The 15,554-nt window shown below is 28.7% G+C and overlaps 1 protein-coding gene across 2 annotated transcripts in view; it reads left to right on the forward strand.

The window, feature by feature from the left end:
• The window catches only part of LOC114119884 (uncharacterized), a 141,108-nt gene that overhangs the window by 34,808 nt on the left and 90,746 nt on the right, over positions 1 to 15,554 (forward strand). The window lies entirely within an intron of this gene.

Raw genomic sequence — 15,554 nt, forward strand, 5'->3', positions numbered from 1 at the left:
TGGTTTTATGTTTGAATACCGTGTTATTATACTAGCCGCGGCTAATAATATATAATAACTTTTCCATTCAGACATTCGGTTTTATTAACATTATTATGATATCCAATATTTGCGGTGTCCATATAATTATATTATAGTAGAATGCGATTGAATCAATAAACATCGACTCGGAATCGTAGCGTAGCCGTGTTATTATATATATATGTATATACGTGTATTTGTAATGGCTAGGCGCACGTGTGTATAGTGTGTATAATAGAATTACCCGATAAGCATTATTAATGTCGCGATATTTCCTCTCCGTTAACTCAAAATTAAATCAGAAGTTAAATAATTACTCTGAAACTTTCGTATAGGTATATACGCGAACTAATGGTGTATAATACGTACACGCGTATTATATAGTTGTATGAATTAAGTCGCGGCCGTATAACTCGTGTATCGCGGTGCATATGTGCAGTGTTCGTTGGAGTAAATGGGCCCTTTGGCGAGCTATACCTTCTATCGACAAATCGTCTATATGACATAATGCATAGGTATAAAGTGCTATTAAAAAAAAAAAAAAAAAAAAAATTAACTTTTCCAAGTGCAGACGTGCAGTGAAATTGGCGTACTCAAATAATCGCATCAGGAGCTAAATAATAAACTCGCGTTTTAATTACACTTGACTACGTCTCAAGCGCTGTGCAGTGCCATCTCGCGCGCGTTGTTTGTCGGGAGAAAAAATAGCGGTAAAAAGTTAAAAGCGGTGTGAATATAATACGAATTAGCGCAATTTTTTTTTTTTTTGAATGGTAGATTTTTGTGAAAATTGTGTATACATAAATATAGATAAAGGCTCGACGGGAGCGCGCGCGCGCTTGTCCCGGTCTTGGTCGCTACACTAATTTATGCATTATTCCGGAGTCAGTAAAAGAAGGGACGCCGGTGTCGGCGCGGCGTGTTGTTGGCGTGACGGTCTGACGGTGGACGGTGGACAACGGCGGTGAAGAGGGAGTGGGCCCGCGGCGTGGCGTCGTCGTCGTCGTCGTCGTCGTCGTTGGCGGCGGCAGCGGCGAAGCTCCGTTCGGCGGCGGCGGCAGGAAAGAATATTGATGTGTACAACAGTATCGGTGACCATGGCAACGGCGGCGGTACGGGCGGACGGCCGAGATGGACGCGGTGGTGCTGTATCGTGGGTCGGGTGGGTGTGCGATGGGTCGGATGGGTAGCGAGTTTGATGGTGGGGCGCAAGAGGGTGGTGGACGGGTCAACCGCCGCCGCCGCCGCTGTTGTTGGTGTCAGCGGCGGCGGCGGTGGGAAACTATAGCACCGGCGGTGCGGCAAACTTGTCCGATATAGTGTTATACTTGTTAATTCGTTTAGCAGTCGCATCGTCACGAACTCGGAGCACGGCGGTCGCGCGAAACTCGCACGCTCTCACGCCGCCGCCGCCGCCGCAGCCCTCGTATCTATTTATTTATTATTATTATTATTTTTTTCCCTCCCGATCACGGCGATACGATTCCGAAGAGTTGCGACCGCACCAATAACACGAGTGTGTTTCTGCTTATAATAATAATAATAATAATCCTATCGCTTATCATCAGGTATCGCTATTGTATTATGCGTACTATATCGCGTACGTCCGCATTAAATACGAACATATTAATACGTGGAAACGGCGAGTCGCATACACTTAGTGTTAATGAAAAAAAAAAAAAAATAATAATGTTAAAAAAATATATCCTTTTTGAAAACTCCAAAGTCTGAAACCGAATTACCTAAACACAGTAGGTAGTAAATTCGTAGTGGTGATATCGATATGAGATAGTTTCTATGATACTTTTAAATTTAATTGAAACAACAACAATAATAATAATTATTGGGATTGAAACTTGTATCAGCTGCAGTGATGAACTAGCGTACCTAGATATAAATATTTTAGCCAAAAAAGACATGGTTGATTTTAGGTTTAAAGATTAATACAATATCAAGTACCATAATTAGATTGGGATTTGAAAGTTTATCGAGGGTTACATTTTAATTTAAATTATACTTATGTGTTATATTATAATAGTTATCAAAATAATGGAATTGAATCAATTACTAATATTAAAGATAACCAGTTTTTCTGATAATTGTCAAAATGTAATTTTATGTTTTTTGAGTTTGAATTAAAAATATGTACAGTTATAACTTATAAATAAATAAGGACTGAGGTAGGTAAACTATCTAGGTACATATTATGTATACATATACTATGATGTTTGAAATAAAAAAGTAAAACTACGAAAAACATTTTTCCATTCCTCCCTTTCCATCACCGTTTGCATCGGTAAACAGTAAATACAGGTAGGAATTTTTTCATTCAAGTTTCTTGCGTCCAATATATTGTATGGTAACCCTTGTATGCGTTGACATTTTACCGGCATTCTTCTGCAACAATATCATACACAGGTTGGAATTCCTATCGTTCCTGAAGGGGCTCTACCTCTCTTGTATCTCGTTATTATACCCAGTGGTTTCAATTTATTTCGCTATTTTTATTATTATTTTTTAATTAAAAACCAGACCATCATCAGGTGTATTATAATAACAATAATGAAGAGTGGTTCGAGCTCGCCAATAATGAAGCGGAAACTATGTGTGCACGACCGACCGGCCATTCCTGTGCCATTGGAGGTTGTATTATTTTATTACCTAACTATCGGATCACTATGTATGTATATACTATTTGGTTGGTTACGAAATGCCGTTGTTGATGCTGATGGTCTCGCATGGTGTAATATTATATCCACGCTGGTCAATAATTGACTCGGACCAAACGTGTTCCCCTCGCTCTTATATTTCTCTCTCTGCAAACCCGTTTGATATTTTATCCGTCAGATTTCCATAACGATGCCAATAACAGTGGTTCCCGGATCAGTGTGATGGGAATTGAAACTCACACAAATGAGGTCCGCGAACCTTCACTTATAGAGATGATATCATATATAGACTACGGTATTCAAAATTCTGATTAATTATCTTTGACTTGTACTGCAGGTGTTTGAAAAACGTGTTTCCTTACTTCTTGCTATATAGATTCCATCCTTAGACGTGAATTAAAAAAAAAAAAAAAACTTGGCATAAACAAGTTAATATATTTTGATACAGACAATGAATTTAATCAGTGCATAAACTATTTATATTTTAAATTATAGATTATGATTTGATGGTTTGATGGTACCCGAAAATCTCGTGTTTTGCATTATTATATTCGATTTAAATATATATTGTAATAATATAATATTATCCGTAATAACTATTTATAATAATTTCTCATTTTTCATTATATTTTGAAATTTTTATTCCCATTCTTGTTTTTTGTTAATAAAGAATCATTTAAATTAAACCTTTTTATGCAACTTGGTTAAAATTACTATTATTTAAGTATAGCTTAATGTTATTAAGTTATTATTTATTAAGTTTATTCCTTAATCCCTATTATAATTCACTAATATTTCAATAAAATGGAGATAATTTATTATTTTTATATTTAGGCAACAGCCTAACTAATAAAATGTCTCCAGATTAATCAAAATAATAGTTAAAGATAAACTAAGAGTATAAGATAAACTTATTTCAATAATATATTTCTAATAATTTTATAACTTTACAGTTAAAATAATCTATACAACCAAAACGAATAGATGAATTTAATCATTTATGTTTTAATGAATTACCTATTTGTTTTATATGATTTACGTACCTATCCATTAAATAAATATTAGAAGTTAGGCTACGTTTTTAAAATATTGTTGTATTTATTATTATTATAGAGTTTAATAAAAAAAAAAAAAAAATGCTAGTAAAATAATTGTCAATCTAATTTTTTAATTTACAATTAAACTCTTTTTTATCTATTTTTAATTTATAAAATATTTATTATATATCTAATATATTGTACTTAAATATTGTTGAAAGGAGAAAAAAAATTGTAAGACGAATTAAGAAGTGTTCTAAAGAATATCTACTAATACAACAGTAGTGGTGTCTTGTTTGTCATTGGGTTATTTTTCATCATGGTGACTGACGTTTTTAAATTAAGCAATTATTACCCCAAAAGTCCTGAAAAAGGTTCACCTGTCAGACATCTACCGACCTTTGTATCTTTCCCTTTCTATGTTGTCTGTATAGCCCCTGCGAATCATTTTTCATTGCCGGGTCATCATCGTCGCCATCGTTCAATGATGCCCGGGACTTTTTTCACCTCTCCTTCCTTACGGGGATAAAACCCTAGTCCCAACACAATTACAAATTCACCCCTCGCACTTCTTCTTCACTCTAAAATCGCCCTGCCTTCAATTCTGAAGCACCAAAACACTGTGATAACTATGCAGGAAATAACTCGATTTGCATTTTTGGTTCTGGTACAGTCAGCTCTGTTTAATTTGCATGTCACGTTTAATCGACCGACATTCAAATGTAAAACAGACATCGTGAAGACATTTTTATTTTAATTGTCTACCTCTTTGGTATGTTATTTCAACCAGTATCTAATAAAGTTATACTGGAGCATTTTTATTATCATTTTTTTTTTTTTTTTTTGATCAATGATTATTATTATAAAAATTGTATTATTGAACAAACATAATATCAGTGAATATGTTATCATATTATGATCTATTATACGTATTACCTATTTTATCTATTATATAGGCACATCTAAACAGTTTTTTATTTTTATTAAATATCTAATTTTGTAGTTTAATTTTTAGTTAAATTTCAAAGTAAATCAGTTTTAATACTGTTAATTATTTTATGCTTGACTATATTTGTTTTATATTCAAACAATAAAACTATATAATAGACTTTAAATGCGCTTTCGTTGAATAATTTGTGTCGATAAACTGAAATAAAAGTGTTATATTAAATAATATTTTATAATTTTTTAAATATTATTAAAAAAAAGTTTTAATTTCAAAATGATTTTGACTTTTTAATGATTTTGAAATTGCAATTTGTATGTATCATGAATAAAGATATTTAGTTTTACTAAACTATTACACGCATATGTTACAATAACCGCATTTAAGTAATTAAATTGATAAATGGGTCCATCAAAGGGCTCATGTATAGTAGATCAATAGCAGCTGGTATATTGTGTATATTACTAAATTATATTGAATTATTTTTAAAAACTATATATTAGTTTTTTGAATAAATTTTATTCCATAAATATTTATAAATATATATTGCATATTTTGTTCAAGTTATGTTCTTAATATTAGTTATTACATAGATTGACTGAAAATAATATTAAACATATCGGTAGGTTCCTACATTTTAATAATAGTATATATTATATTATGTACATTTCAAATAAAATAAGATGACATTTATAATTTAGAAATATATATATTTATACTTACCTATGCACAAAATTATTTCCGTTAGTATCTGTTCTTGAATCAAACAATTTATAGTTGAGTCAATTCATATAAACCAAATAACCTTCATTAAAAACTTCGTTAAAAATACCTAAACTACAGTACTATATTAATTTTTTTAATCTATTAATGAAACTTTATTAAAACCTAAGCTGCATATTTTGTACTTGCCTATATGCTAGTGTATACACATTTAAATTTCAAAAATTAATCAGAGTATATAATTAAAATAATTAGTTATGTTTCCATCGGTTTCTCTGTCACTAATAGATAATTATTATTATATTAACTTTTATAGTCATTCGATCTCATAGTGCAATCACTACTGAATAAACTCCCAAAAAATATGTTGGCTTACTAACATTCTATCATTTTTTTAACAATCTTTTCTAATTTTTTTTTTTAGTTTTTCATGTTTGTTATTAAACACGTTTATCTACGTCATTTGTATACCTTTTCGTATAAACCAAAATTAATTAAAACAATTTGTAAATTAAACTGTTATATAGTATGTGTTTTTGATTTATTTTTATAATATATTGGCTAGAAGCCAAGATTTTTATTTATCCATCAAATAATTTATATTTTTTAAATATAAAACATTGCATACAGTCGTTTGTTGTGTCATTTATTGATTGATTAAAAATCGTTTCGTTTAATTTCATGTTTGGACAGTCACAAAATAATAAAGCTGCATTATGATATATTTATGTTTATATATGACTATAATTTTGATAGTAGTTCTGAGAAGTTAACGATGAATAATTTAAAACCGATTGTGAAACTTTAAAATATTATTTTTATTTTACTATAGGTAACACATTGTTTTTACGATAAACGTACCTATACATCCTATACATCACCTATACCTATATTTTTTTTGATACTCTCGATCGTTTTTAAATAATTTTAATCCTTTTAAATTTCCAAACATATAAGTCTTAGAACCAACCTTACGACTTCGTTGTGTTCGTCCTTCAGTATCTATTGGTAGATCATAGTTAAAATAGTTGGTTTGGTTAACAGCAATTATATGTAATATGTATATTATATATTATCCCTTATTATTCATTACAATATTATTATTAATATTGAAATTCTTAAGTTGAGTAAATACATAACTGTCTAATGGTTCTGTTAAAAGTAAATGTATTTCATACTAACCTATAGATATCAGAAAATATAAGTATAAACTTATATAAAATATATATAAATATAAATGTTTATAAAAACTCACACAGGCTAATATTTAAAAATAAGTACCAAGACATATAACTACATAAAGAATTTTACGTCTCAACAATTATTTACAGAAATAAATTATTCAATTATTATTATTATTTTTTTTTTTTTAATGATCAATTATTTATTTAATATTTAATTTAGATAGATTTATATAGAAATAAGTATTATATACTACGTTGACAAATTAATTTAAAATTGTTATGTAATTATAGTATGTTAAATACACACACTTAGTAGACGACAGCGTTTAGCACGATTGTATATTAAGTATAGAGTCGGCTTTACCAACTTGTTATGTTTTACTTTTACTAAAACGCATATCAAATATATACTGTGTTGTTTAAGTTTGTAAATTATATATATATGTATTAATGAATTCATATAACATTGGTTGGGTATGTCTGTTTGTCTGTCTATTACATTATTTTCCCAAACAAAAAAAAAATCCATGCTCCATATTTTTACAAAAAACCAAGCAAAGTTTTGTAAAAAAAAAATGTACTCTTGTTTCAACCCTTTCTCTCTTGTCCCCGTATCCTCTTCTATCCCTTTATACTTTATTTATATTGACACCGCTGTTACCGCCATCAAACTGAAAGTTTAATTTATTTATTTCCCGAGTTTATGTTTTGAATTAGCATTTCTATTATGCGAAAATAATGAGAGCCTCTTTTGTTTTGACAGCGTGTCCTGTTACAATGACGTATACTCCCTCTATAAAAATATATCAATGTATATGTACTTAAAATAATGATTACCGAAATTGTAAGTCACAGTAACCTTTGCTTGGCGGTTTCTTGATCAAAAATAAATATCTATAAATCGAACATATAATATTATCAAGTTATAGTAAACTAGGTATCTACCTATAAATATAATATAGTTAGTATAGGGCCCAGGTTTACTTATTGCTCATATAATTATGTTTTATTTTCTATTAATTTTATTTGATACATCAGATAGGTATCTGATGTATCAAATAATAATATATTTTTTTAAATATTTATTATAAGTAATAGGCAACTCCTTTTTTTAATTTACATTTTGATAACTTTATTGTTAATACAAAATCGTTGCTCATTCCGTACTGCTGGGTCTTAACCGTATTTTTCAATAAATTTAAGTTGATATTTTCATAAACAGTCATTCAGGAATATTTGTTGCCTCTTATTCTTTTGAATAAGCAATCGGATAAACTTTGAGGATAACAATGTTTAATACTTTTCAAATTTTATTATATAGAACATTTTTATTATTAGTATTTATTTTTTTATACATAATATTTATGTATTATAAAATACTTTTGTTGAAATATTTATAAACCTCCTTTATATTTTAGTTATAATATTTTATGTATACATAGTACACATAATACTATCACACGCAAGTCTATATAAACACATTGACACAATATCTGTATTTTTTGTTAGCGTATTTAATCGCTTTTTACGTTTGGACAATTTTATTGTCGACCAATAATCCCCTTGAAATAAATCTGCTACGTAGCAATGACACTTGACAATCGTTCTCACTATACCACAGTATCGCATAAATACACATCACATGGACGCCGTACACACAGATGTCTTATTTATATTTAATCGGCGATCGTTTAACCGTAGTTCCGTAGGTACAAGTATAATATTAGATACATTATTAAAAGTTTAAATTAAATTAAAATTATTAAAAGTAGTGATAAATGTTATTTGTGTAACTACGTACATTCTGAACAGATATATTATTTTTTAATAAATATTGTGATTCAATATTTATTGTAATTACATATATTTAGAATAAAAAACTTTATAAATATTAAACTGTTAGAAAATATTTTAGAATTTCATAAATTACTTATCAGTTATCTTAAATATACCTAAATTGAATTTTAAATTTATAAAATGATTAAATTTATGAAACTTTTTCGATCACTTGCTCTATACCTTACCTTAAAGTTGAATGGTTATTTATGTGATATTATTTATCTAATAATTAATTAATTGTATATGTATTGCAATATGCATTTCTATTAGATCTGAAGGGATCTTAGTACCTATATAGAATTTAATATATATTCTATATATTGGTTTAAAAGGAGTTTTAATGATGGCATTCTTGTATTTTATTTTATCTCCAAACTCAGAATTTAAATAACTAATAAATGAAATTGGATAGTGATTTATCGTCATAGTGGTTGTGGTGAGTTTTAGAAAAGCCGTTTTTTTGAAAAGATCGCACGGCGCCTGATAAAGAACAAAGTTTTCCTGGTAGAGTGCAACTGAAAGTTGGAATTGGGGTTTCAGACAAAACCAGACTTTTGGTTGCTTTGTGTTACTGAGCTGATTTTGAATTGCTGATGATTTATTCAATAAATTTGTTTATGATCTAACACATTTGAATTCTAAATAAAAACAACATTCGAAATAAGTTTTGTTATCAATTTGTATATAATATTTAAAAAAAATTAAAACATATATTTTTTCAATACAGACTTTGTCTAATGAATTTTATTATAATGTTAGTTGTGTGTAAAAGTTGTAATAATGAATTTAATTCAAATTTAAATTAACACATTATTATTTTTGTTTTTAATTTCTTTAGTCTTAATAATGTAGTTATGTAAAGAACAATACGCAATGAATGTAAAAACGTTAAATATATTATACAAATGAAACTTTTGGTGGAAGAAGCCATCCATGACACTAAACCTATTTTGAACTGTTATTCGGGATTAGTGGTATAGTTATGTTTCGGCATTAGATAACGAACTTTAATTAATAATATATATACATATATATATGGACTAGGTATTAAAATATTTTAATTAATTATATCTATATGCATATTTTAATGATTATATATATTCAATATTTTAAAACGACATGTTAATTATTTGTTAAATCATCTATTATATAATATCGAGTATAATATTTGTATTTCTACAATAGTACCTTTAAATGTATTTTTTTTAAATTGCACTTGTTATTTTCAACTCAATAGTATATATTCTCACATTTGGCGATGATAGCTTAAGATTAAAAATCGTGTAAAATATCCGGTTTTCTGACAACATTGAAATATAACTCTTTTATTTTTTTCTAATGAAGATCCCCTGTCTTGTTTAACTATCTATAACATATATTTTTAAATATAATTTATTACACAGAATGTCTTATGCGTGTCTTTGAGTTCACATTATTGTAGTAGTGTTCATCCACAATATTTATAATTACGTTATTCTATTAATGTACCTAATTAAATGATATATATATTTTACGTTTTTGTACACAAAACTTTTGAGATAGTGATATGTGAGTACCTATATATATAAATCTATATTTATCGTTAGTATATATTTTTTTATCACTGTCTTCGAGTGCATATACATATATATATATTATCCATACATTGCCAATGGGTCTGTATAATATTCAAACAGTTTTTACAATATTTTCATATAATTTTATTTTTGACGTTTTCGTGATTTTATTTTTACTGTTAAAAATCTCTTTACCAATATACACTATCCTTCGCCATGTCGCAAACACACAGAAGCCTACACAGGATCGTATCATGAATTAAATTCTGCCACCACAACGGCAACAACGACAATAACAACCACAGCAGCTCGACACGGCTGTCCTCTATACTATAATCCCAATTAAATTGCGTTCGAAATGCGCGTGCTGCTACATCCCCGGGGGAACGAAAGCGGGCGAAACGAGCGAGAGTGGAAAAAAACAACCTACACCACACAAGCTCAAATTCAAAAATCTATCGTCTTTCTTTCTCAGAATTCATCGTCGTTTTATAATAAATATATATAATATACACATATATATATATATATATATATATGCGCATATGCGACCTACCGCTGCCTGTCTGACTCATCCATAGACAAGGCACATCACTGTACCGAAATGTAGTACGTGACTCGGTCTCATGCATACAGGCCACAGGGTGATTATTTTTATCACTTAATAGCAATTTTATTTTGAAAACTTTTTTTCTCCTATAATTTATAGTCATTATGCGTATCTATAAAACAGTATGACGTTTGACAAGACAAATTATATAATTATGTACTATTCTACTTTTATATTACTATTTTTGATGTGACATGATATAGTTTTAACTATCTACATTTTCCTAAGTGGAATATTTTTAGTTTATATGTTACGTTGTAACTTCTAATGACTTCAAATAATATGTTTTAAAAAATACAAAAATTTAACGAAATAAAGGTTGTTAAATTATAAAAAACAACTTATGCATAGGAACGAAAATATTGCGGTACTCTAAGATATAGATATTAATATTATTTGCTTGGTCAAAGTGATTTCCCAATTGTCAGTGTCGGTTTTACGAGAACGCGGAAATCACAATAATGGTCTATCCTGTCGTCTGTATAATATATATAGTGTGCGTGAGCCTTTGCCGTATATTAATGCCGATTCTCGCATGTAGTATTTACTACGGAAGAGTCACGTCGAGTTCTGTTGTTTTTCCTACCACGTCATCGCCTCAAATATATCCTTTCGAGACGAACGAGCGAACTGCAACAGCTTCATATGTCGCAAGTTAGACGTAGAGTGAGATAGTGATAGTTAGGGAGACAGAGTGGGTGATACGGGAACGAAAATAAACCCCAAGCGTCTGTTAATTAAGTGAAAAATTTACGTCACAACAAACGTCTGCCGTTGAATATAATATATGTATACATACACCGTGTCGCCGTGTTGGCGTAGCGTACGCGGTATGCTATATTTCATTATTTAATTAACTAGAGGGCGAGAAGGACGTTTGTGCCGACGACAGCGAAACTCGTCAGTGTCGTCGTTGGTGTTTTTTCTTCTGTTTTCAAAATTACACGAAAGCCAATAATGGAGACGTCTCCCGGGCAACCTTGTTTCCACGCACCGTTTACGATTGTCACTACCTATACATATTTATAATTTTTTTATCATCTCGTGTAATGTGCCGGTTATTCTAGTCTTGAAGCAATTTATTAATTCCTAGCCCACGCGGTGTTGATTTGAGTGAAAATATACGCAACAATTGTACAGCGATATTTATAGTCTCACATGCGTTGTGATTAGAGTTATGAATTATGATAAACTAATATATTGTAGAATGCGTCATTCAATTATAGGCAGTTGAAAATTTGATATAACTATATAAGTTTGTTAATTAAAAAAACATTTCTAAAGACGCGGACTCAATGTTAAGTAAGTTTCTTTAGAAATACACTTTTTCTTGTAGTGGTTGATTTTACTTTTGTTTCAAAAGTACTTAGTTTACTTTTTCCCAATCAATTATAAATTAAGATCAATAAACTATTTTATGTTATTTTCTTGTATAAGTTTGTACATGTTGTATTTTTGTCACGCATACTCAAAATAATTGAAACCCATTTATTTATTTATTTATTATATATTATATATTCAATGAATGTTACCGAAATATCGTTTCAAGACTTTTACTTAAAATTAGGTAGATACTATGTAAACGTTATAATTTGACGCTTATATGACTATGAAAGTCTCGGTGTACTAATAAATAAATAATAAAACTAAACACCTATATTGTATTACACATTTTTAAGGATAATACAAAAACTAGTTCAGGAGTATAATATAATTTCCTATACAATTATAGTAAATACTTTTTATATTTTTAGGATAATTACACAATATAAGTATTTTTTATTTTTAAATTATTAAATTAGAATGAAATACTCTTGAATAATATATAGAAGTTACATGTTTTTATTAAATTTAATTCATTTTTATAACAAGTCAAACTAAATAATGCTATTCTTACCTATTCGTATTATTATATAATATTAAATTCCTAGGTAATTTTTAGTTTATTAAAACATTAAGTGGAACAAACTATTAAATTATAAAACTATTTATTTTAAATAATAATATTGTATTAAATGTTTTAATTTTTAGTTGTTTTATTTATTCACTTTTACTATTTAGCTTAATTTAGTTACCTAAATATTAAGTAATAATATAATTAAAATTCTAATAACATATGACGTGAATCAAAAAAAAATGTATTTTTTTCGAAAAACTTTGGTAGTTATGTTTTAATACGGTTTTAAAATCGACAATTGATTTAAATACATTTGTATATTTTTTCTATAGAAGCCTAGATCAAAAGTTTCACATACATCGTAACTAACATGTAATATTTTAGCGAATTACCTCAGTCAATTATAAATATTATATCAATGTTAGGATATGTGCTTAATATACTTTTGGTATTTTTAGATTTAGTTTTTTGATCAATGGCAAATAAATTATTTTAAAAATATTGTTTTCATTTATAAAACAGTGTATGTTGTACAACTAGATCAATTTACGTAATAACAATATTATAATGAATACTCAAACAAATATGTTTATTGATTTTACTAGTTTGTTTAAATGTTTAAATAAAATAATATATGAATATACTAGAGTAGGAAATTAAATAGAATAATAACTATGCAGTATTTTAAAGTTTAAATCCATATCGTCGATAATCATTAAAAAAATCATTCTGGTAGATATTTTAATGAGTATTGAAATTTCTAACATTTTAAATGTATACGCACTTAAAGTATTATTTTTTTTGTTTTGTAAAATGTTTTATAACTATAAAATTGCATTAAAACAAAATAATTAATAATCGTAATGTTTGTAAGATAGTTTTACTCATGTATTGATCTTCCTCGAGCTCATTTATGCACGGAAATATATTATGTTGCGGTTTCCAAATTATTATCGACAGCAATACAATACGCGTTAGGTATATATATAAATATTGAGGGTCAACGGAAACTATACGTGTATAGCGAACAACAAACTTACGATAAATCATTCAAGATCGGTCAACGGAACTTTGGGTTGTAGATTGTGCGGGGGAGGAAGTCTCAGACCCGTCACTTTACATAACGTGCATAATGAAAAGCGAGACCCGCGTGTAGACAATATATATATATAAATATATGTGTGTAAATTTCTAGGTATATATGTATTTAGTGTATGATAGAAGTGGGGTGGTGGTTGGGCAAGGAACACGTGTTACCCACTTGGCCGGTTTGTGATTAATGAATTATACTTGGGGCTCGCGGAAGGGGTAGGCGCACGACAGGAGTTCGGATATCTAACGTAATTAGAGCCGCCGTTGCCGGGGCAGTGACGCCCCCGGGGGAAATATACGCTTCGGTGCATGGTCTACGGGCGGGTAGAGGTATCGACCGTAGTAGTCGTCGTCGTCGTCGTCTTCTGATATAATTTGTGCCGAATGCTGTAATAGAAGTTTTACGCGGGAAAGGAAGAAAAAAAATATATACCGAAATTAGAAAATGTCCTTTAGGGAATTTCGTTCGGTTACAAAATGACATATCCTGAAATTATTTGAAACGAGACACATTGGTATTGAATGGTAGCCAGAGATAAAATACTATTAGTTGGTGCGATACCACTTTAATTTCAGCTAGGTCAAAGAAAAAAGGAAAGAAAAACACAATCGTATATATTTATTTTTCAAACCTTTTCAGTATTGATAAACCATTAAGTGTTATTAAATTCCAGTACATATCATTATTATTATGTAATACGAATTGTAACAGTGTTGCTACCTATATAATTTATAATAACCTATGTTAATTGCAATTAATATATGTGTTATGTAAACATTTAAGTGCCTTAATCAATTACTTATAATGTGTTGTGTATTGACTTATATTTGAAATATATAATCAGAATTTTTTGTCGCTTAAGCTTTAAAATCTTGTGTAAATGATAAGTACCTACCATTTATTCGCGTTTTTGGACGGTGTGAGCCTGCTGTTGTAGATCAAATAAAATGCTATTCAGTGTAATATATGAAAAGAATTTGACGTATTAAAATGATTTGTGTCACATGCTAAGATTATATCGAACAATGGACAACGCTGCGCGCCGGAGAATGAACATGAATAGTTTGAATGATGCTGTCAAATCTCTTTCGAGTTCACGCACTAATTTTTCAGTGGCATTTTGTACCATAATTCGTTCGAGTTTGTGGCCAAATGTAAACGTACCTTTAGAAATGTAAACAAATATTATATAAAGTTGTATAAAGTACCTAATACTAGGTACTGTATCATTTCGACGGTCAAATAGATACAATTTTGCGAAAAAAACAATATGGCCATTAGTATTCATTTTTTGATTGCATTATATATATAAAATTAAATAATTTGCAACAAAATAGATTTTTCGTGGTATATTTGTTTTTTTTTTTTTTGGTTTTAAAACATAGACATATATTTTAATTATTTTTGTGTAGAAAAATAAAAGGAGGATATTTGATTGTGATTGTTTATATTTTACAATTATAGTAGTGTCTAGTACATAATATATACGTTTTTTAATCAAATTAAAAATGAAATAGGAACGTGTAATAATTTTGCGCTATTTTTAAAATATTAGAAGTGTAAGGCTTCTTAATTATGTCGTAATTTATTTTTAATACTTTCATGGCATCTGGTATCCGTGTTTTAATATAATAAAATAGGGTTCTGCAAGTTTTGTAAATGTTGTGAATTTGTGTTATTTTTTAATATTATATTTTATATTTCGAGATAGGAATACTAAAAAAAACTCTTCAACAACATGATACTTAATACAATAAGCATTTGACATACATATTATACTGAACCTATATATTATATTATTATAATATTATAACCCAGGTTAAAATTAGCTTATTTAAAATTACCTGAGTATTTATAAATATATTATTCGTTTGAGTCTGTGCAATAGATTGGTATGAATTAGTTTTCAAATTAATAAAGTTTTTTGTTCCATAAAATACTGTTTCAATTTAACTCCAGGAGTAATGTTTTTGTGTGCA

This window comes from Aphis gossypii, chromosome 3 (genome assembly GCF_020184175.1).
Source record: "Aphis gossypii isolate Hap1 chromosome 3, ASM2018417v2, whole genome shotgun sequence".
Classification (NCBI taxonomy): domain Eukaryota; kingdom Metazoa; phylum Arthropoda; class Insecta; order Hemiptera; family Aphididae; genus Aphis; species Aphis gossypii.